This window comes from Neovison vison, chromosome 3 (genome assembly GCF_020171115.1).
Source record: "Neovison vison isolate M4711 chromosome 3, ASM_NN_V1, whole genome shotgun sequence".
Taxonomy (NCBI): domain Eukaryota; kingdom Metazoa; phylum Chordata; class Mammalia; order Carnivora; family Mustelidae; genus Neogale; species Neogale vison.
Genome location: NC_058093.1, coordinates 152066113 through 152088352, shown reverse-complemented (window position 1 = coordinate 152088352; position 22240 = coordinate 152066113). Strand labels below are relative to the sequence as shown.

Sequence of the window (22240 nt, the reverse complement as noted above, 5' to 3'; positions counted from 1 at the left end):
ATTAAAATGTTGTGCAGCCATTGCCGCTGTCAAGTCCCCACACATTGTCATCACCCCCAAAATGAAACCCGTAGCTGTGAGTGGTCACTCTCTGCCCCCCAACCCACTACCACCAGGCCTAGCACTAAGACATCACTGATCAGTTTCCTGTCTCTATGGACTTGCCTATTCCAGACATTTCTTGCAAGTGGAGTCATACAATATGTGCCCAATCATATTCTGATATTCTGAACCTTGTGAATGGAAATTTCTGAGCCTTGTATGAAAAAAAAAAAAAAGAAGGAAAGAAAGAAAGAGAGATGATGAGGCACAGGTAGGGTTGATCACCCTGGGAAAGAAAGGGTGACGTATCCTGCCCCCACCCCACTGGCTCTAACAGTAACTGCTCGAGAAATGGTTGTTGAATCACCAAGCCCACATTCTAGAAGAATCTCTCACAACCTGTTATAATTAGGATGTCTTCCCCCAAAGACACTGTTCAGTCCTAACTTCTCCAGCTAGCAGATCTCCATGCATCAACACTGCATGAAATCTCAGCTAGAATCCACTCTTGTCTCTACTTACCTAAATCAGTAAGTTGAATGGCCCTCAATGGCTGTTACCATCCCCACAACCAAAGTAGAACATTTCTGTTGGTGGCCTTGGCTGGGAACTCATGAAAGGTGCTGTCCTTTCCAGAGAACTCTTTAATAATTGGGGTAGTCCTGGTCACTTAAAAGAACTTAACTGAAATGGCCATCCTGGGTCCTCATGAATGCCCTAGAAGAAAGCAAGATGGACATTGGACAGCAGAGATGAGACACAGCTTACAAGGGATGTGACATTGAGAGCACTGTACGGGAGGGAGGTTAAGAACAGGTGTAACAGCACAGTGGGTACAACACAGCGGGGGTCCCAGTCTACCTGACGTCTGCAGGGACAGCAGGGACTCTTCAGCAGTCTGAGACCTGCTTCCTCTCTTCACTTCCTGCTTTCCAAAGGAGTCAGCCCCAGCCAGAGGCCACCCCCGTCATTCTTGTTTACCTAGTGCCTTACTCGGTTCTGCCGTGGTGCCCGCACAGTCATTCATTTATCACTTAGCATCTCCATGCTCTGCTCTGTGCCTTTGCGGTGAGAGCCCGAAGCTAAGTAGTCCAGAGTTATCTCTCAGTACACAGGGCCATTGGCTGAAAGTCCAAACTTGGCCTGCAGCGCTGTGACAAAGTGGGAATGCTTTCCAGCAAACTCATCTCTAGTGCTGGAACACACAGAGAGATACCCTCGCAGCGGTCTGGTCTGCTCATTCTTGTCGAGTTCCTCCGATGTGCCGGGCGTCCATGGGATGGAGCAGGGAAGAAAGCAAGACTGGTCTCTGCACTTTAAAAATTTACGCCGAAGAAGGATGGGACAAGGGGTGGGAGAAGGGAGATGGGCTATAAATGGGTCAACATGCATAAGAAGATGTCAGCAGTAAGTGCACAAAAAACGGTAAGACAGGTCCAGAGGCTGGAGAGTGATGGGGTAGAGAAAGAGGTACTGATGTAGAGAGATGAGCCAGAGAAGGCCTCTGATACACGTCATGACCGGCATGAAGTTAGGGGCAGGCAAGCATCCCAAGGAAAAGAATTCCAAGAACAGCAGAGAACAAGTCCCAAAGCCTTAGTCCTCAACCACGGCTCAACATAATCAGTCTGCCCACTCTAAAGTATTCTCTAGAGTCAAACCTTACCCTGAATAGATTTAACCAAAATCTCCAGTGTGTGTGCATATGAGTGTGTGTGTGTGTGTGTGTGTGTGTGTGTGTAGGTAAAACTCACCAGTGATTCCAGAGTGCAGTTGGAACTCTGAGCTCCTATACAAGAGGAATAGCATGGAAGGCATTGTGGCTGGAGCTGGGAGCCCTGGTGGTCCAGGGGTTGGGAGGATAGTGTGGAGAGGCAGGCAGAGCTCAGCCCATTCATGGAGAGCCTTGAAGGCCATGGTAAGGATTGTGGGTGTTATTAAAAATGACAGCCAGCCGCCAGAGTGTGCTGGAGCACAGGTACACGGAGCATTATCCCTGCCCCGTGGCAAATCAGCACAGGCAGGACAGTGTTCTCTGTGCGGAGGTCTCCCAGAGACCGGGAAGGAGCATGCAGAGATGCTGGCTTTGCTCCTAGAGACGGCACACACAGTTAATCCATGTTTGGGTCTGTGTCTAGAAAAGACACGTATTACCTATATGATGGGCTAGAAGTCGCAAAACCAGAAGGCCTCTGAACTCCTCACGTTCTAATCTCTCTCCCCTGGCATCTAAGATGAGGAAGATAAATGCATCTCTAGGTGCATGCACAGGGAGGGACTCCAACCGTCTCATTTCTTCCCGAAGAAGTGGTTTAAAAAACGCAAACACCATGAAACAAGAGGAGAAGAGTTGCAGATTACATTTCTGACAATGCGTCGTCGCTGCTTGTTTGAGCGTCATCATTAGGAAGCCTTCGGATTATCCTGGCAGCTCTGGCTCCTAACTCCCCACGGACAGAAAGAGACATGAAGAGAATTACATTTCTCCAAGGATGGGGCCAAAGGTCGTTCTGTGCATGGACAGCTGGCTCCAGTCCTATTGAAGTGCCACGGCCTCAAATGTTGCTAACCGCATCGCTGATGGCCCTGTTGTCAGTTCCTTTACGCTCACTATCTATTACAAATTAAGCTGAAATTGCGGATTCTCAAAAATCAGGGGAGAGAATCTCCACCTGCTCTCCCTAGGCTCCCGCATTCACTGGAGTCTGTGCAGCTTTGTAAAGGCCTTGTGGATGCCGCCGGCGGTGTCCCGATTGGACACCTGGGCCAGAACTACACTGATCGGCTGTGAAGTGCGGAGGTGGGCAGGGGGCGTGTGCGCCCCTGTCGGCAGCATATTAGTAAACTCCCTCTGGGCATTTTAAGGAGAGCTTTGCCCACTTGCAGTGCCAGTGCCCAAAAGACAGCCACCCCAATGCCCTGGTTCCCCGGCCACCATTCTAGTCTCAGTGCAACAAAGATGGCCCTGAGCGGGGGAGGCAGAGAGCTGGCTCTTAAGCCTGGGCCTGTCACCAGCCAGCATTGTGGTGTTGAGCAGGTGATTAACCATTCAGAGCTTCAATTCACTAATCTGTAAAATGAGAGGATTCTATCTGCATATGCTCTACCATCTCTCCCAGCAGCATGGTCTGGGACGGTTGCCTGTCTCGTGAGGCACTGAAGTGTGAGTGGGCAAAGAGGTGAGCTGGGCACGACCGTGTCTCAGCTCTGCTCAGCTACGGCCTCTCCAGAGCGGGACCAAGCCCGCAGTGCAGAAGGCCGTGGGGAATAGGGCACAGGCTGAGGGCAGAGAGAGAGGAACTGAGAGGCAAGTCCGCTCCCAGCCCAGTCGCTCTCCAGCATGTGGTCTTGGGCAAATGAGTTAGCCACAGATTCCTCCTCTTCAACACGGGATAGCTGTTGCCCACTCAGAAGCACTGAGAAATAAATGAGATCTGTGTGGAGCCCCCAGCACACACCAGAGCTTACCACGTACACGCTGGCTGTGACCATCAGTCACCTCTTCTGGACTCGGTAATTATTGGTTTTTGATCCTTTTGGAGAGTCGGGTTATCTTCCAGCATGATGAAGAACTCGGCTAGAGAAAGATCCATCCTCTTAGTATTTGGGTCTGTTGTAAATGTTTCCAGATCTTCCCTCCGGATCTTCCCACGTAGGGTTCACGTCCCAAACTTGATCATTGTTGGTGTGAGGAACCCCTCAATGTTGTATGCAAGTGGGATCTGGGGTGTTCCTTTATCTCCTCAGTCAGTGGTGAAAACCGTGGCCTTCATTTGTGACATAGCGTGGAATTTGTATCCCGGGCGCCTGTGGGGATCTTTAAAAAAATCCACCTAACTCCCAGAGACTTCTCCATGCCCGGGGATTAGAATCTGCCCTAACTCACAATGCGTGTCCTACCCGGCGTTGGTGTGCACCCTGGTCCTCTGTGCAAACCGTTAATTAGGGCCAGGTGGCTTCGTGTGTGCCCAGTGGGAGAGAGGAGCCCCCAGGTTCTTTACTCTTGGAAAACCTTTTTGTAGAAAAGCAGCTCCTTGGCTTGTTTTCCGCATGTGGCCCACTCTGCCTTACCCCCAGTCTTTTCCTCTGCTTGAGAATGGGTGGCAATGGAGCACCTCTTGGCGGCCTCACGGACCAGGTCAAAATGCAGTCATAATACACGTTTGTGTAAAACTCCCCCTCATCAATCATTCGTTACTGGTTTCTAGCCAAGGACTGTGTTCCGACCGGAGACAGATGCAGTCATAAAGATCCAGCTCTGGGGCGCCTGGGTGGCTCAATGGGTTAAAGCTTTTGCCTTCTGCTCAGGGCATGGTCCCAGGGTCCTGGGATCGAGTCCCGCATCGGGCTCTCTGCTCAGCGGGGAGCCTGCTTCCCTTCCTCTCTCTCTGCCTGCCTCTCTGCCTACTTGTGATCTCTATCTGTCAAATAAATAAATAAATACATCTTAAAAAAAAAAAAAAAGATCAGATCCAGCTCTGCCTTCAAGGAGCTCCCAGTCTCCTGTCGAAGATTCAGGAACTATGCCACCCCAGAGCTGGTGCAGAGAGCTGTCCTGAAGTGTGCTGCCTGCTCGATGCCCATGGGGACTTCAGTCTGGCGGATGGAACTCGACTCATACACTCATCCTCTTCCTACACTCAAGGAATTAGGGCCCCCGTCCCCAGGAGCTAGCGGGACAATGTGTGCTAAGTGTCTCCTGAGTGGTACAGAGAATGAGGTGGAAGAGTGCAGAGTCGGGGGGCCCGGGGAAGCTTCTAGAAAGAGTGGAGTCTTCATTTGGATCGTAATGACATTCATAATCCGTACTGCCAGAGACAAGTGGGGTATCAGGCTTTACTCATGCACGATTTATAAATAGAGGGAAGGGCTGGGCTGGGATTTCACTGTTTTTAGGGAGCCATGGCACAGAAAGTTACTGGAGTTGGTGTATGGGAAGAAATACAGGAACTAGTAAAGGCCCCAAACATCTTCATTCCTTGGCTCTTCCCGCTTTGCCTCCTTTGCAGGTCGCTTGCTTTTTTCTGGTGGCATCAGCCTGTGGCCGGGTCTCCTTCTCATCCGTGCAGTGCTTGGGGCAACATCCTTTGTCCTGTCTTCTGTCCTGGTCCCTTCCCTGTCACATTCCTTCCCCCCCCCCACACACACACAAGTGCCTGCCAGGCATGTTCTCTGTTCTTTGCTTTGGGTCTCAGTGTCCTGTCCTACAAAACAAGGCAGTTTAAGAATCCTTCATGAGTCTATCTAATGCTCAGTGAGCCCTGCTTGTCCTTGGTCTGCCTCTGGGTCCACCTGCTCCCCCAAGTCTCTGGCCTGGGAAGGCCAGCCTCCAAAGGGGAAAGCTGGACCATGGGCCTCCCCCAAGGACTTCCCCCAAGGCTGCTGAACCTCACACAGGCGAGGATGCCCTCACTGCCCCTGGTTCTGCTCAGGAAGCCCACCCTCCTTCTGAAAGCCAGGGGAAGCCTGCCCCATGGCCCAGGCTCATGGGCTGCCATGCCCTCCCAGGTGCAGGCAGCTCTGGGACACAGGCAGGAGCCGTGGCTTTGATCACACACACACAATAACCTCAGCACCGAGGCATCCATGCTAATCACTTTTGATTACAAATGGATTAAACAGGACAGCAGCTGCACGGGGCTGCTGTGATTCAGGCCCGCTCAATAATGAGATGCACAGGCACAGGCTGGGAGCATGGGGCCCTGGGCCCTGCCCGACCACCCCCTCCCCCACCGCCTCCTTCAGGGCCACCTCTGGGCAGGGGGCAGAGACACTGGGGAAACCAAGGCAGGCCTGACTTTCAGCTAGCCTGGCTGGTGCCCTCAGTTTCATTCCAGGAATCCCTTGCAGCCTCCCGGCAGGCTGTGCCCCTTGCTGCTTGTTGAGCCTTGTTCCTCACCCCGGCTGCAGGAAGCCCAGGCTATCCCCCCGGCACGCCCACCAAGCAAGGCGTGAAGCCGCCGTTACATAGTAGCTGTCCACCGAGAAGAATGCCACGTCCAACTCAGGAGCAGCCGGACCCATGAAGGGTCCCATGGCTCCTCCCCCACCCCTAAGCAAGCCCCGTATGTGGTCCCTGATTTATCAGGAGGAACCAGCACAGCCCTCGGTTAGAGACCTGTAAAGCCTGTCTGTTGAGGGCTGAAGGAAAGACACAGTATGACTTCTGACATCAGAAATACAGATGTCCTCAGCAGTACCCTTCATGTGTAGAACAGGATGGACAGCAATGGACATTCATTCCCCCCCCCCATTTTATTTTCCCACAAATCCTGTGAGCTGGTCAGGAATGTGGGGTCCTCTTTCCGAAATAAGGAAGCTTAAAATTCAGACAGGTAAAATTCAGACCTTTCTCCGGATCTGTGGGGCCCCGCCCAAGCTTGGTCCTTCTGCCATGTAATCTTCTCTCAGTTCCTCTTTCCCCTCACTGGAGAGTGTCCCGAGTACATCTAGTTCCTGACGGCGGCCCCATGAAGGCAGCAAGCGCCTGCGTGTGTCTGCTTTTGTATAAGATTGACCCACTCTGGGGCTGATGGGGTATGAACAGCTGCTTTGGCTACATCACAAGGCTCAAGGGAGGGAAGGGAGATAAGAGGGATTCGGCACCAAAGCCAAGAGTTCTCAGGGCTGTGAGATACACTAATAAATTTGACCTTGGGGCATTTCATGTTGGGCCAAAAGAGTTTGAAATAGTCATGGGGAATCCCCTGTTTCTAATAAAAGCTTCCACAGAAGGCAACATTTCCATTCACCTCTTACCCACTCTTGCCCTCCACCCAAGGAGGCACACAGTCAATCTCATGCTGAGGTGGCCATGTAAAATCTAGCCACAGCAGAGCCATGGCCAAACCCCTCCATGTCACCCACAACCCTCCCACGTGAAAGGATTCTGGAAGGTCACAGGCTTGAGAGCAGGTAGGGGAGAGGAAGCAGTATAAAGCTCATTGCCAGCCATCCCGTCTGGTGATGTGGCACAGGACGCTGTCCCCGTTCTCCCACTGAAGTGGTCCAGGTTGAGCCTCATCACGCCCCTGACAGGCCCCAGGAAGAGGGAGGCAGCCCACCTTTCAGAAGCACGGCCTCCCTGTGCTGCTGACGGCCATTGTTTTTTCACCCACATCCCCGGGAGGTGCCGGGTGTTATCTGCTCTTCGTGGGCAAGAAAACGGGGGCTCAGCTGTAAGCTGCTGGGAGGAGCTTTTAGCTGAACTTGACCCTGCTCTACCATCAGGCATGTGTTACTTTGCAGGATACCCTGTCTCACCCGCATTCCCACTTCCCAAGTGAATGCACTGAGCTCTAGGGATGTGACTGGACCAAGGTCATCGCACAAAGGAATGCCAGGCTTTGGCTTCGAATTCATGAGCCCTAACCTCAGTCTAGTTTCTTCTCCCATTATAGATGGTAGGGGCCATTCCGATTTGCAAGCCATTTTCCCGCTTGAGGCCTTTGAGCCTGACGTCCCATCTCCCCCAAGTGCCATTTCCACAGTTCTCTGATTTGGAGCGTTGACTGCATTTAGCTGTGATTGCCTCAAGTTTATCTGGCGTTCCTCATAGTGTGGATTTCTCAACACAGCCTCCACACGGATGAGCCCCAAACTCCTCGCCCAGGATACCCTGAGCATATCTAACGTTCCAGGACAAGCTGCTCATCAGTCCACCAAGACCCTGTGTGCTTCCTGTTCTGTGTCAAAGCTCTCCGTCCCCAACCATGCCAGGATGCTCCCGCGCGGCCAACCCTTCCCACGGCACCCCCCACCCCAGTCATTCCAGTCTGAACCAATGGTCGTTCCATTCTTCCACCTTCTTAGGTCAAATCCCTTGGCATCATCCTTCACGTGCATCTCTCCCTCGCACTCCATGGCTAACCCAGCAGCAAATACTGGAGCCCGTTCTCCACGCAGCAGCCAAGGGAACAGCTTCCCGAGGAACTCAGACCATGTCCAGTGTCTGGGCTTCTCCAGTGACTTGCCCAGGCCATTTAGAGTAAGATACTGTGTCCTAAACACTGGGATTAATACTTAATGGCTCTGTAGCTCGACTCAACGCTCACTGCTAACCACTGTTCCCCCTGCCTGCTCTGCTCCAGCTACGTGGGCCTCCTTGCTCTTCTGCCAGGACGGGGAGCACATGTTCATGTCAGTAACTGTCCACATCATGTTTCCTCTGTTGGAAGATTTTTTTTAATTTTTTATTTACTTATTTGACAGAGAGAGATCACAAGTAGGCAGAGAGGGTGAGGGGAAGGAGGCTCCCCGCTGAGCAGAGAGCCTGATGCGGGGCTCAATCCTAGGACCCTGAGATCATGACCTGAGCCAAAGGCAGAGGCTTAACCCGCTAAGCCACCCAGGCGCCCCTATGTTTGGACTGCTCTTCTCCCAAATAGCCCATGGCTCACTTTCTTACTTCATCCCCACTTTTCCATCCCCCATGGCCTTTCTTCTTTTTCATCTTTTATTAAAATCGACAGCTTACATCATTATTAGTATTCCTATTGTTACCATTTTACTTTATCGTCTGCCTCATTGAAAGCAAGGACTTGGTGTTTTATTGTCATTATTATGGCCCCAGTTCCTAGAAAAATAAATATTTATTGCATGAATTTATTGGATGAATATTGGCATCTTTCACATTTATTCCTTTCAGTAGCCAAGCCTGCTGCTCAGTGAGATTTACACAGAGGACGTATTAATTCCTAAGCTTGTTGGGCTGTGTCATGCAAGTCCCCTGGCCTGGGTTCCAGTCCAGCTGTCGGTGGTCTTTAGCAGGTAGGCCCACGAGTACAGCAGGGGTGTGCTGATGGAGCCAGCGCCTGGTGGCACGAACCACCTGGGGACATGTGTTCCCAGCTCTGCAATCAGTCTCTTCAGGTTGGTAGCTTGAAACAGCAGGAGAGCTTACACTATGGGAGTTATTGGCAGATGCCATACACTCAGGTTTTGCTACCTTCCGAGAGTCAGTTATTAAAGATTTGTCAGCACAAGACTGATGAGTAACAATTACTCCTCCCTCTGATATGGGGTGCATTTTTAAGAGGGGGCATTTATAACTACATGGCAATGACACTGGGAACCATTTGCAGAGAAGGAGAGCTGGAAGCACTTGGGACATTCCACCTAGAGATGTACAGGTCTGATACCTGGAACCAGAAACATCCAGGACAGCTCATGACTGGAGGACTGAGCATACTGGAGCATGGGTGTGTACGTGTGCAAAGCTGGAGAATGTAGGAGAAAGGGGAACAAGACACCAAATCCTTTGGTTTGATATGTGCCTCTAAGTTAGGATGTGCAGTCTGGAGTAAGTTGATGAGTCCGTCTGTTTCCTCATCTGTAAAATGGGGTTCACATTCTCTGCCTGACAGGAAGATCATGATGGTTTTAAAAACAACAAGCCGTTAGTTTCTGTTCTCGGGACTCTGGGGCTGAGTTTCAGTGAGGCATATTTCAACAGAATAAAGGTAGAGCGTGCTCTAGGCTCTTGCTGTGGCACGAAAATAACAATGCCACTTCCTCTGAAGTGTTCAAGCTGGGTGTCCATCTGTCAGAGAAGTTCGAGAAGGGGATTCCTGCTTTGGAGGGAGGTCTGGATACTCACGCCCCAAGATCCCTTCCACACTAAGACTTCTACAGCCAAGAACATGGCCCTGGGCAAATCACTGACCGATTTTTTTGCCTCATTTCCTCCATCTGTCAAACAAGCGGGATAGTTTTCTGTCCCTCTCTGTTTTGTTTTGCTGTTGGGATGATTAAGCGAGATCATCCTTTGAAACGTTTTTAGGTCTAAGGAGTAAAAGTATTTATTTTGTCCACCTCGTGCTTCCTTCTTGTTATAATGAAAACACTTTATATGTTGAAATAGGGCAATGTTCCCTGGGCTGGGCTATGAAGAATCCCAGCCATGTCTCACCTAGTCGATTACAGAGTAAATAATTAAAAGATAGCCCCGTTGTCAAACTCTTACATTTTATGTGGAAAGAAGCTGTGTGTCTTAGAATTGAGATTCCTGTTAATATCTCATGAGGTCAAGGAAAGCTGTAGGGTGACTGGAGAGACGGGGCCCTGGCATTGACATGACTCAGCCTTTGCTATAGCTTTACAGGGGTGAGCTGCTGGGCACAGCGAGTTATGGCCTCCCTCCCCTCCTGTCCCTCATCTACCACAGAGTCATCCTTGCTTCATATAGTTCCCATGTCCCAATGGGTCCTTTGCCCTCCAAATGCTGGGCCTCTCTCAAATTCCTTAGATCTGGAATTTCTTTTTATCCAAAGACATGCAGACTCCAATTTTTCTTGCCTGCTTAAAAGTGAAACACAGCCAATAGCTATCCTGAGCCCAGTCACACGGTGATTGCGACACATCTGATTGATCGTGGATACTTCCCTGAACCCAGGCTTAAGTAGGAAGGGATGTGGAGAGAAGCAAGAGGCCAGTTACTGTCTGAAAGACCAGTGAGGGAGGGAAGATACACATTCTTCTAAAGACACACTTAGGCTTCACTAACTCCTCAGTGCTGCCAGGAGCCTTACTTCTTATCATCCAACTGCTCTACCATGTTCTGTGATATCCCACCCCGAAGGGGGATAGATAGTGATAGATAGTATGTATGAAGCGGGATAATGGCCAGGGCAACTAGTAGGTCCACCCATGGCCTTTCCCCAACACACAGGCTGACAGAGCTCCTCATGTCAGAGGTGGGGAGGGCTAAGAACCAGGTGGAGATGTGATTTGCCTGGGGTCCCACTACCTGTGAATTGCCAAATATGGCTGCAGAAGTGATCGTTGCCAGACCCTGTGGTAGACCCTTTATGTTTGTGCTATAAATATGTGGCTTGGACCTAAGATTACTAAGGGTCTCAGACTGAGTTAGCAGCCACGTCCTGTCCCACTGATGCAGCATCTGTGTTGTTCATTCATTTTGTTCGTTCTCAGTGGGCAATGTGTAGAGAGGCATCTCCAACCGAGCCAGCCAGAAATGAGGGGCAAGTTTGTCCCAAAATGGGTGGGTTGGGAATCAGGCACACATGAGACTTGGGGGAGAACAATTTAAAGGATACCTTATTTGCAGAAGTGGGTAAATAGAATCCACATTTGCCGGAGCCGCTTCGACAAAAGGGAAACCTCCATTTTCCAAACACCTCTGTCAAACAGTCGTCTTATTCTTGAGAATGAAATCCCAAGGGACCATTTTTTAGCAAACCATAGTCAAGGCAGGACTGCACAAAACACAAACAGACACATGCCCCAGGAAACAGCCAAATGTTTCCAGAAGTCCTGTATAAAATACAAAAGGGACAGATTTTACCAAAGTACCAGGGCATGTGTGCCACGGGACCACGCCTCCTTCAAGGTCATCACACTGGGGATTCGAGTCCTATTTTCTGAAGATGTTCTGCTAGCTAAATATATCAGGGGTCATCTTTAGAAGCTGTGGGAGACTCTGTAGCCTATGGCCAATGGTGAAGAACGACTCTGGAAACAGCCAGGTATTTCCGTCCTCCAAGAACTCCGATCCCAGGGAGTGGTAGGACCAAATAAGGACTCAGCACTCTTAGGGCCTGTAACACTAATGCAAAAGCAGGGCCATTTGTGAAAGAGAGTGCACATTGGTTGTGCAAACAGGTTTCAGATGGCAGCTCAAAGAGATTGTCATTTCCACCAAAAGCAAAGCATATAAACAGGCATGTTTCACTTGGCTTAGGTAAAGTGAAGAAGCAAATAACCAGATCTTCTTTAAAAATACTTAACTAGGGGCGCCTGGGTGGCTCAGTGGGTTAAAGCCTGTGCTTTCGGCTCAGGTCATGATCCCAGGGTCCGGGGATCGAGCCCCACATCCGGCTCTCTGCTCCGTGGGGAGCCTGCTTCCTCCTCTCTCTGTGCCTTGCCTCTCTGCCTACTTGGGATCTCTCTCTGTCAAATAAATAAATAAAATCTAAAAAAAAAAAAAAAACTTAACTAGTGCTTGCTTTAGCAGCATGTATACTAAAAAACAAACAAAACAAAACAAAAAACTTAACTCATCTTTCTAATGAAAACTGTAAGCAGAGGTATTTGGTAAACAAAGACTGTCTTTCAAATTTTAGTTTGTGAAGGTTATTTCTTGCAAAAGAGGAAGAACTCTGGTTTCACTTCTCTTACCTTTGAAGAAGATAGTTGTCTGTCTCCCCTGAACATTGTACCTGCTGTCCAGCTCCGTCATTCTGTCAGGTGCAAAACTGCCCGGACGACTTCTTCCTCCTGGTCCTCGTGCTCTGCTGCATTCAAGGAGGACATAAGCCATGCTTCGTGCCTAGCAGAGGTGGAATACTTGGGATTTCCCATTTTTGTGTGTTATTGAAAGTGCCTACCTATGTGACCATGATGATATTATTCTTCCTTGGAATGCAACTATCCCCTTCTCGTTACTGCTTTGGTTATCTCCCACCCCCCCGCCCCCATAAACACCTGCCTCCTTGTGTCTTAGTTGGCATCCCTAAAAGACAGAGATCTTTTCTAGATGGCAGGAGGGGACCCACGACAGCATCTAGACTGTTGGCAGCACCACACGTATGGAGTAGTCTCAATTGGATATGAGCAGACTCTCCAGATCTGTCGATTACTGTCTTGCAACTTTAAATAGGTTATTTCACATGGCTAAGTTTCCCCTCTCTCGTTCTTGAAATGGACATAGTCATGAAGTTCTTGAGAAGGTGTAATGATATGAGCTGATCCCTGGAAAGCATTGATGAGTTTATGGGGATTCCCAGCATCTGTGATGGTGCCTGGACCCTGGCATGCTCTTATTAGCTGGAAAGGGAGAAGGAAAGGAGGAGAGAAAGGAGGGAGTGGGGAAAGGGTATAAGCCTGGTTAGGAAGAGAGGATACAAATGATAAGGAACAGTGTTTGTGGCAGTGGAAGTGTACGGGGCAGACTCTAGTGAGTCCTTGGTCAGACAGAATTCATGAACAAAAAGCTCCTTTGAAAATGTCATCTTGAGTTCAGAGACATTTGAGAGGAACATCAAGACAGTAGGCCATTACCTTAGATGCCCGTGCTGTGAGGCTACCCAGGGTTCATGGGAGGCCTGGCTCCTACCTGCGTGGCAGATCATTTGAGGCACAGCTGTCCATGCTAATGTCCCTGGATGCCTACTGGGCATGATAGGAACAGAGAAGGCACCAATCCATGCAGGGATGCCTGAAGGGGGTCACGTATGCCTCAGGCAGGAAACTGGCCTTGTCATGATTTGGCGTCATTATCACATTACAGTTCGGCCAATTTTGCCTCCAAAACCATGAATGATTTAACCAGTTTGAGCCTCAGTTTGCTCAACTGTTAACTGTTGAAAACAGCTCTGCCCTGTATTGGTAATGTGAACATGAGGAGGGATAATAGAGCTGAAGCATCTACTTGGTACAATCACAGGCAAAAGTGGGTCTTGAAAAATGAATGATTTCTCACATTATAATTCCCAGGAGCTCAGGGTAGGCTTTCTGGAGCCGATCCTTCCACTTTACCTGGGGCTTGCAGAAGCTGTGGCTGCTCGCATCTACGAGGTTCAGCCATCCCTGGGTCCTGCTTGACGGTTTCCCTTTCAGATACTCACCTGTAACCGTGATTAATTGCTCCAGATTTGGCCCGAGGGACCCTGATTCTCAGCCAAATTGGCTACACTGAGCTGAAGAGAAGAGCTTTTGATTCTAGTGCTCAGACCCTCTCTGAAGCAAGCACCTTCTGACTTTTCCATTCTCTGCTGCGAGTGAGCCCAGGGGTGTAAATCAATTTCCTGGGATTCGCCAAGGAGACACATTTGAAAGCTTTAATACTAGTTTTAGAGCCAAGCGAGCAGATCATCTGGTCAGTTCTAAGCAGAAACTCAGCGAATGATGAGAAGGAGACAAGGGTGGATTCCCTCCCTGCCTCAGCACCCAGCCTCGCCTGGCGTATGTTCAGTGAAGGAAACCTCCATTACTGGCCTTCTACGGACTTTGCAAACAGCCCACAGAGGCTTGCGATGTGATTTCTTCATTTCGTTCAAAGGGAAGGACCTACAGCCCAGATTGTGTTTCTGAGAAGCGGCATATCTTTAGCTCCTTCCTTTCCTGGTAAATTAGTTATGCTTTCTTAAGCATGTAGCTTGCGGAACTTTAGATGAAGACAGCAGACATCACTGCCGGCAGAGAGCATAAAGAAAGGAAGAGAACACATTTTCCTGATGAGTAACTCATGGCAAGTATTAAAGGCTGTTCCTAAAATGAGGTCTAATGTGTTCTTAAAATGAGTTCTAAAGGTTAATTCTCTTTTCCCCAGGTATGTTCTGTCAGCTCCGTGAATGGTGCGTTCCCCTATCTAAGGGCCTCTTTTAAGATAAGAGCTTTCAAAATTTCTTTCTTACAAAGCTCTAAATCATCTTAGCGTGGAAGTCCAATATGAAATACCAATGGAGGTTGTGCTGCCCCGGATGAAGTGGGTGAGGGGTTGGCACGCCCCACCTCAGCTCCCGTCCGTCACCTGCTCATAGTCCCAGGACCCTTCTGTGGAATCCGGGGCTCCTCGGGGTACACTTTGAGAAGCACTGTTCTCCAAGTTTGTTTTGCATGGTTCGCTTTGAGGTGTCAGCATCACAGAGGATGGGATGGAACCTCTGATAACACACATTCCCCAAAGAGCAGGGCTCAGAGCCTTAAGATGGAGTGAGAAAGAACATGAGTCAGCCAAACGAGGTTCCACAGACGTTCTGCCTTCTACTGGTTGTTACCTTCAGAAATTACTTAACCTCTATGCTTTACCAAAATCCTTAAGAAATGGGGCTATGAACACCCATGTTACATGTCACCAATTTCTACCAGGTTGACCTTTGTAAACTTCCCACCCAACGCCACACAAAATGGTCTCCACGACATCTGTTTTTCCTGGTCTGAGGAACAAGGTGTTTAAAAACAATTCTAATGGGAATTTCAAAAAGGGTGGGACAAGCTTCTACAAGTTCACCAGTTTGAAGTAACATAAAATAAGACTCATTGTCTCAGGGAGTTCTAGATTAGGGCATTAGGGTCCTCTTCTGTCATTAGGTGTCTGTGGTTATAGCTCTGATCTACAAGAAGAAGGATTAAAGACATTCCCACTCAGAAGTGCAAATAGTTATAACTTGGACAAGAACCAAATACACATACCACCATTAGAACATAGGCTCTATGTGCAAGGTTATGCATGGAATTAAAAAAAAAAAAAAAAGAGTAAGCTCTTTTGGCCGCGTACCTCGGGGATTTTGTTAGACATCTCACCTGTAAATGTTAGAACCCCATCATTAAGAAAAATAAATAAGAAATCAAGACCAGGCCTGCTTGGCATTATATTCAGTTATTATTAGTCATCCTTATTGCTCTTTGGGCAGGGATTCCATAGCTAAGCCTGGAGCTGTCAATGGTTTCAGGTTCAACCTTTAAAATTCCATGAGGGCTGAGGGCTGAGGGCTTTTAGCAAAGGGACCATCAGACAGACCAAGATGGCAGCTTTCAGTGTGTTGCTTGCTTCTTAGGCTGATGGGAAGCCAGCTGTGTGCCTCCCATGCCACACACCCCAAATGTCTTGGCAGGTAGACTAATGCTTTTGGAATCGTAAGGTTGTTCACCTGGAGCTTGAATGTGGAAGTGATTGCACGCTTACTGGGATGAGGAAGCCATGTAGCCGTCCGAATGACCATCTGCCTAAGTTCCTGTTTGCACAGCGGCCCAGTAGGGAAGAGGGGTACGAGACCATCCCATCACCTTTCCTTCCGTCCTTCTGATTAGGGATTCTTCCAGACGGTGGAAGGATGTGTCCTGCAGGGAGAGTTGCTGGGAGAGAGAAGAGGGAAGAAACCAGAGACAGTCTGCTCCATCTCTTTTTCATCCCTAAGATAAGGACCCTTTGGGCTGCTGGAAGCGTAAGGCCAGAGAGAACATAGCATTCATCTATAGGCAGTAAAAGAAGACCCGGACAGGTGAAGTGTGAGCCCATGACAGATCCCCCATCTTGCGTTGAGCTGGGACCAGGCTGGGACATGAGTCTTCCTCCTCCGAGTCTAGCAAATGGCCTTTTGTACAGCAGTGGCAGTTTATCGGCCCCATGGGGAGAGGCAAACTGATGGTTCCGTTTCACCTCCCTTTTCCACTTCCCACGTTTTCTTCTGTGGTCCCCCTGGAGCCGTGGGCTCACTGCTGGTGGGTGCTTCCAGAGCCCGCTGCTTCATGGAAATCACCTTCACCTTCTTTCCTTTTTTTCTGTCTTAACCGTGACTCCGCTTGCGGTGCTCCCCAGCCCTTTCAGAGTCTCCCGGTCCTCCGTGTGAGGGCATCTGAGACTTTCTCTCAGTTGCATACACAGGGCTGGTTTTGTACCACATTATCCATTGGGTGACTCGCAATCTTCCTGAGCCTCAGTTTCCTTTTGCCAAGTTAGAGAGTGGGGCTAGTTGGTTTCTGACACCCTCAGTAACACATTTGCCTGGGTGTTTGTCTCAGCCTGCTAGGACAGAGGCTGTCCTGAATTGTGTGTGCCGAGGGGCTGGGTTGGGTTGGGGTTCAGTTTCCATCCTACAGACAAAGGAGGAAGCAGGTGACACTTCACAAAGTAAAGGGGGAGAAAAAGATTTACTTCCTATAAAATAGGAAAGGGGAACAGGTTGAATGTGTGTGTGTATAAAGGCGGTTAAGTAGAAGGTTTTTTTTTTTTTCTTTGAGAGAGAGAGAGAGCAAGGGGGTGGGGGGAGGGGCAAAAGGAGAGGGAGAGAGAATCTCCAGCAGACGCCCCGCTGAGTACAGAGTCTAACATGGGGCTCCATCTCAGGACCCTGAGATCATGACCTTCACTGAAATCAAGAGTCAGATGCTTAACAGACTGAGCCACCCAGGCATTCCTTAAGTAGATGTTTTACTTAATGAAAGGTTGGTATATTTAAACATAATTTTAAAGTGAAGCATTTATTTCCCCAAAGCCATCTTTGCTCTGTTCTTTTATCTCTCTGCCTACCTGCCGATGCGTCCATGCATGCAAGCATCGTCCGCCCATCCGTCTATCCATCTGTCCATCTCCCATGCCATCGTTTATCTCTCTGGCCCACAAGGGAGGAACTGGGGGTGGGGGAAGAGCAAATGACCTAGAGGATCCTCAGTGCAATCAGGCTTCAGTTTGTCCAGCTGCATGTCTTCAAGGTTGAGATCCTTCTGGATAGATGTCCAGGGTGACCCATATCCCCCTCTTTTGTGTCAGTGACCCCATTCCCAGATGCATGTTACCCAGGTCAGCCTGGGGGATTGGTGGGGATATATTAGGCTGCACCCTCCCCAGATGAGATGTGTCCTTTTGGCGAGGGGCCAGGAGAGGGAAATGACGTTCCTGGGCAGGCAGGCATAGGGAGAGGGGAGCTGCCCCCTCTCCTCTGAGGGAAGCTTTGGATGCTGTAGATGTTAGCTGGGGGAAGGGCTTGAGGGGCAGCCCTAGAGGGCACAAGATGGTACTGGGCTGCAGCTACATGGACGGTGAGGGAAGCAAAGGGAGACGACCCCCCCCCCCGCCCCATGCAGAGAGCTGGGTGGTGGAAGCAGGAGGTGAAGAGACTCTTGCCTTCTTAGGGCCCTACAGCTTCCTTGGTGCTCCTCTCTGCTCCTTAGCCCCCACCGCTCAGGCTTGGAGAGACTAAAAAAAAAAAAAAAAAAAAAAACCACAACATCTGTGCCAAGAGAGAAATTGCAGCTCCTCAAAAATGGAAAGCAGGGTCATCATCCTAATATTTTGAATGTGGACTGTTCCAGAGAACAGCAAGACGTGTCAGGAATGAGAATGGTCTGAGACAGGGCCCCAGGAACACTGCCCACTCCACCAGGGAGATGAAAGAATTTTCTCTTTCCTTTGCCTTTTAAATGTAATTCTGTCTGCCCTTCTCCCCCAACACCCGCTCAACCCTCTCGCTGGGAGCGGTGCAGACATTTAGCAGTCCTGGGAAAAGGCAGGATCCTTTTCATTAACTTCAGCCTGATTGAAGTCCCCAGAGCCATGCAGATTGCATTTTCCTCCCTCTCTGCCTCCCTGTCATGGATCGCTCCCCGCACAGCCGGACTGCTCTGGGCAGGGAGCTTTTCTCCAGGGGGACAGAATGAGGCCATCTCCGAGGAGGGGGATGGTTTGGGGAGGGTCTGGGATCAGTGCTTTTCAGAGCAGTGGCTTTGCGGAGAGACACGCTAGTGTCTTCTTGCCCGGGCCTCAGTTTCCCCTGTACTGTGCGCACATGTTAGCTCACTTTCAGCATGGAGGCAGGCAGGTAGCCCCCTCTGTCTGGGGTTAGGGGTTCTGGCAGAGGGACTGGAGGTTAGAGGCCTCAGCCGGGGATGACTAGGTTAACTAGCCATGGGGTCTTGAGAAGTCGCTTATCAACTTCTGCAAAATAAGAACTTAGTCCAGAAGGTTTACATTTGTTCTAGGGACAGAACGTTTGATTCCACATTAATTTGTGTATGTGAAAGAGCAGAGCGGCCGTGGTTGAAGGGAGGGAGAGGTGGACATGGTGGGGGCTCTCTGGCTCCACGACCTGCCCTCGCTCCAGTTCCCGGGGAGAGGTGGCTCCTGACCGCGCTGGGGACACGGTGATTTTTCTCATCCACCCAGAGAACTTCAGCTGTCTCCTTCAGGTCCTGAAACTCTTTGGGGGTCCAGATCTAGGTGGGCTGTGATTGCAGAATACAGGAGGACTTCCCCTCTTGTATTTCTTTTTTTTTTTTTTTTTTTTTAAGATTTTTATTTATTTATTTGACAGAGAGAGAGATCACAAGAAGGCAGAGGCAGGTAGAGATGGGGGGTGGGCGGAGAAGCAGGCTCCCTGCTGAGCAGAGAGCCCAATGCAGGGCTCGATCCATCATGACCTGAGCCGAAGGCAGAGGCTTTAACCCACTGAGTCACCCAGGCACCCCCCCTAACCCCCGTCCTGTATTTCCAAGCCCCATCTGAGCACGGTCATTCAGTGCCAAGGGCCAGCCCTCTCCCCTTCCTGGGTGCAGAAGGTGTAGACATTTAGGAAATAATCAGTTGTGTAAAGGGAAGTGGTCAAGGAGCAAGGTCGGTGTTTGGCCCAAGAGCTCATATGTTTGGTTAGAGGAAAGGTAGAAGCCAGGAGCCAGGCCGGCAGGGGGTCCTCACTGGGTGCTGGGGAGAAGCAGACTTCCACACACCCTTATTCAGGAACCCTTGAAGGAGGAGGTCACGAGGTTTGCCTTTGGCTCTTTCCCAGGTCAGATAACACCTGAAGTGTATGCTAGACTGTGAGGGAAGTAGTTCGGAATCTCCCAAGGTAAGGAATTCAGGACTTCTAGAAGTTACCTGATAACCACACCTGACAGCTGGTCACCGCCTTCCCTAAACCCACCTTGGCTAAGCTAACACATCTAAACGGCCCTGGGCCCATTGTACTGTTTCATCCTCAGGAAGGGGAGCTCCCCCTCTCCCTGTGGTAGTGGGTTGCTTCACTGCCCAACCTCTTCCTCTTTCATCCTGTCTTTCCTTCACTTTAACCTTTGACACCTACGCTGAAGTGTATACCAATAGTCACACATAAATACAGCGTCAAGAGTAGAGCTTGCTGGGACGCCTGGGTGGCTCAGTTGGTTGGACGACTGCCTTCGGCTCGGGTCATGATCCCAGAGTCCTGGGATCTAGTCCCGCATCGGGCTCCCAGCTCCACGGGGAGTCTGCTTCTCCCTCTGACCTTCTCCTCGCTCATGCTCTCTCTCACTGTCTCTCTCTCTCAAATAAATAAATAAAATCTTTAAAAAAAAAAAAAAAGTAGAGCTTGCTCTCATCGTGTAAGTTCATTCATTCATTCAAATTATCTGAGTGCCTACTTCATACAGGAAATGCTCTAGATACTGAGTGCCATTTCCTCTTGTCGACTTGAAGGGTGTCACAAGCCCTCTCTCACACTTCTGCTCTCCCGGCTCAGCAACTGGGTCATTCTCGCTCTCACCTCTGGGTTGACAATATTCCCCACTTTCCTTTTAAGTCATTTGGCCAACAGGTATGTATTGCCTAATCACCTGTCTAGACTCCTCATCACTTTGAGGAATGCAGAAGTTACATACGATGTAAATCACGGTCTTGTTGGGCATGGTCTTGTTAGGTGAAGAAATAAAAAAAATACACATGACAGCATAAAACAGACCCTTAAATCCTTAAGAAGTGAATTGCATGCATCTGGTTTCCTTTAAGAGAAGGGAAGAGGTTATAAGGCTTCCAGGAAGGTAGGATAGATAGATCCTAATTTTGTTGAGCTAGGGACGTAACAAGTAATAACCAAAGATGCCATGTCTCTATATCCAGACAGATGGATCTGGCAAGTTCTCAATCCCAAAACCGCTGACACGAGGGAAAAGTGCATATGTTGAGATGCCTTGAACATGCTTGTGGTTGATTTCCAGATGAAGCGTCTCAGAACTAGGAAGAAGTAGATGTTCTGTCTCACACCTTCTCTCTATCTGGTGAACTCTGTTAAGGGGTGGGGATGGGGGGGGCAGCGGGGAGAAAGACGCCCGCCTGCTGGATTCCCAAGGCCTGGAGAATTTGACATTTGGTCCTATATGCTAACACGTGTTGGTGGCTCTGCCCTTGCAGAGGTCACTCCCATGCTCAAACCTCCCTCTGACTTTTCTGATCCTCCTCTCCACTCCATCCTAACCTTTGCTCAGCTCAAGTTAGAGACCTAGACGGCATTGCCAAGATCTGAAGAGTAGACGGTCATTGCCAGTGAAATGAAATAATGTCTGGAAGAAGGGTCAAATAATGGTCATTCACAGCAGCATGCTTTATGTTACTACCTGTGGCTCATTGACTAAGAAAGTAGCACTCACCCTTTTCTGCTACACATGGCACCCCAACACATTATCTCCAGCATGCCATCGTCGCGAGGCAGCGTTGTATAGAAGAGAGAGGATGAGCTTTGGGAAAATACAGTTTTGGATTTAAATCCCAAATACAAGTTCTACCTGTGTGACCTAGAAAATGCTATTTATCCTCCACGAAGTCTCAGTTTTCCCATCTGTAAAGTGGAGCTGCTGTCTATCTCATGTGGCAGTTGTTAGGTTAAAAAAGAGAAACCATGGGAAGCAGCAACCACTCCGCTGAACACCGCCGCCATCCTCGACCCTCAGTGTCTCCTAATTTCCTCCTTAACGCGTGCCGTGGCTGATGCCAGGGGAGCTCGGTCAGGGCGGGCACATCCCTTGTCCACATCTTGATTCTATAGCTGCCTCACCTGAACTGCCTTATCCTGCTGCCTTTCTACTTGCAAGACTCAGTTCAAGCTCGTCTTCTTTTGGCGGCCCCCCACCCTCACTCCCTGACCTCTCTTGCTCTGTGCACGCACGGTTTGATGCTTCTACTCTACTCGACCCTCTGCTCGCACTGACATACATGTATCTAGTCCTCGATGTAACTGCAGGTTCCTTAAAGACGGGGACTGTCTTACGATTCAGTTTGGTACTCAGTGACTAGTCAAGTGCCTTCATGGCTTGTTGCTTGGCTGTTTTGTAACAAACAGAGGGGCCAAACGGACTGGCTGGCTATCACGACGAATGCCACCTTCTCTGGGCACCTGTAGCCTGGGGAGCCTAGCCGTCAGGCCTGGGTATGAGGACAGAGGTATAACAGACACATTCTCCACTTCATTCCAGCTCTGTGCCGGAGTTAGCACCACTTCCTGTATCATTTTTGGCAAAGTGATGTAAAGAAGCTGAACAGCCCCATTGAGCTTTCCTGAAGGCTGGAGGCACTGGAGCCCAGTGTGACTCCCTCTCTTTCTTGAACCAAACAAAATATTGTTACAACAAACATGAAATCTTTCCTATTTTTCGCAAACGCTCTCCAGGCCTAACAAAGCTAGCAGTCACACTCCTTGAATCAAAATAAGCATCTGCCCTTTTTCTCTTGATCCTACAATTTCCCAGCATTTTTGAGCAACAATAAAGAATGTGATTATTTTAGTAATTAATCGTACGCTTCTATCTAGTGCTTTCTGGAGAGGATGCAAAAATATCAAAACATGAACTTGACCCTTTAATATTGATTAAACACAGAGACCCAGAAAATATCTAAACGTGACTCTTATTTTCCAATATTGTACATGACAGTTTGGGGCATAAGCTGTGAACACCTAAATAGTATGTAAGATCAAAGGTAATCTATGATGAAGGGAAA

The 22240-nt window shown here is 49.4% G+C and overlaps 1 protein-coding gene across 5 annotated transcripts in view; it reads left to right on the top strand.

Annotated features, from left to right (window-relative positions):
- The window catches only part of SETBP1 (SET binding protein 1), a 367943-nt gene that overhangs the window by 163869 nt on the left and 181834 nt on the right, over positions 1 to 22240 (top strand). The gene's annotated exons all lie outside the window — the stretch shown is intronic.